The sequence below is a fragment of the Anneissia japonica genome, unplaced genomic scaffold (genome assembly GCF_011630105.1).
Source record: "Anneissia japonica isolate Jap-2015-1 unplaced genomic scaffold, ASM1163010v1 scaffold284800_len683186_cov164, whole genome shotgun sequence".
Classification (NCBI taxonomy): domain Eukaryota; kingdom Metazoa; phylum Echinodermata; class Crinoidea; order Comatulida; family Comatulidae; genus Anneissia; species Anneissia japonica.
The window spans coordinates 1-1,557 of NW_022711393.1; the positions used below are offsets into that span (position 1 = coordinate 1).

Here is a 1,557-nt window from a genome sequence, read left to right on the forward strand (position 1 = left end):
AATAAAGGTATAATGCCATTTTTAATAACATTTTCTTTTCTATCTACCCTCTCCCACCCTTTTTTTTCTCTTCTTTCTGGATCCACCCCTCATGGTTCATCTATGTTTTCAAATATCAATATAAGAATGCCTATTCCAAATGTTACCTGAAATTATGCTCAATCTGTGTATCTACTAAATCTGGGAACCTCTTTGCAAGTTGTTTAGAGACAGTCACTTTATCGCCGTCATCGTTGCTGCTGATTTTAACATCGTAATGTTTGTTAATAACAATAAAGTTTTCACTTTTGTACAAAATCTCCAAGTCATCTATGGTTGCTGATTGGTGCATGCCAAGTAGTTTTCTCCAAAATCGCAGTCGCAGAAGGTGAAACGCCCTCAAAGTTTGTTGAATCATATACAGCCTAGGCTATATTACTAGTAGTAGGCCAACTAGGACAATACTGCATCTAAAATATTTTAAAATAGTATTATGCAGTAAGAAGTCAGAAAGTAATTTTTGTGCACTGTTTTTATATTTAACCTAGCAGGTAAAATACCAGGAAGCAATGGCAACACCTGCATTGGACTTTTAAACCCTCTGTCAAATATCCAATTAACACATCGAACCAAAAATTGATTTTTTTTTTAAGCACTGTTCTAAATTCCATTAAAAATTCAGTCCCAAGAGTGTGTAGCTGAATGCTATAGGAATTGGGTTACGACTGGTGTAACTGTATGGACTAGCCTAGCCCTAGCTACCTAGTAGGATATTTGGGCCTCACAAAAAGTTCCACAATTTCAAGACAATCGAGAATATAAATAAAAATACAAATTCGTTATTTTCTAGAAAGTATAACTTAGTATATACGGTATATTATATACTTGGAACCCCTACAGATCTAGACCTAGGTTAGAGATAGAGAGGACATACCTACCTGACCTAATAAGCGTCCTTTCCTACTCTCTCAGCACGTTGTTCTAACAACGTCTCTACCGTACCACCTCAGCCAAAAGGCTCATAATTAGCTAGGGAGGGCCTAGGCCTAGGCCAGGTCAAGTAAAATGTGCTGAGAAGAAACCATCAAACTGGCTTGACCGATTACATAGTAGGGCCTAACATATGTACAATGCATCTAATCAATGCGTGATCCTTTCGAGATTTTGGGGTGTCTTAACAAAATATAGTTTTCTTGTTCCGTAATATGTGGTGCAAAATCAAAACATTAGAAACCGACGGACAAGGTTTTCCCACGTATAGAGAGCAGTATTGCATTACATCATACCTCACATCATACATACACATAGTAGACGGTGCTCGAAGGAAATAAAATAGAGGGCGGCAGACTGAAATTTACTGATATCAAGGCTTCTAAATTAATTATGTATTAGTTGTTTGTTACGGTTCTTTAATTAAAACATATAAAGTTTTGAATCTTCACAGCAAAGATACAACGACAATTACAATCAATTTAACGTCAATTTAGTTGATTCATCGATATAAAATAACTAGTGAAAACGCTACCGATGATAAAATAAAAAAATGTGTGATCTTTATTAAAACGTGATTGCTGCCCT

General features: G+C 35.8%; 1 long non-coding RNA gene across 1 annotated transcript; it reads right to left on the bottom strand.

The window, feature by feature from the left end:
• Positions 1–345: 345 nt before the first annotated feature.
• On the bottom strand, positions 346–1,259 carry LOC117107479. Its single transcript, XR_004445244.1, has 2 exons — positions 918–1,259; positions 346–449 (listed from the first exon to the last, which is right to left on the bottom strand). It is a non-coding gene; the product is annotated as an uncharacterized LOC117107479 (long non-coding RNA).
• Between the last annotated feature and the right edge of the window lie 298 nt (positions 1,260–1,557).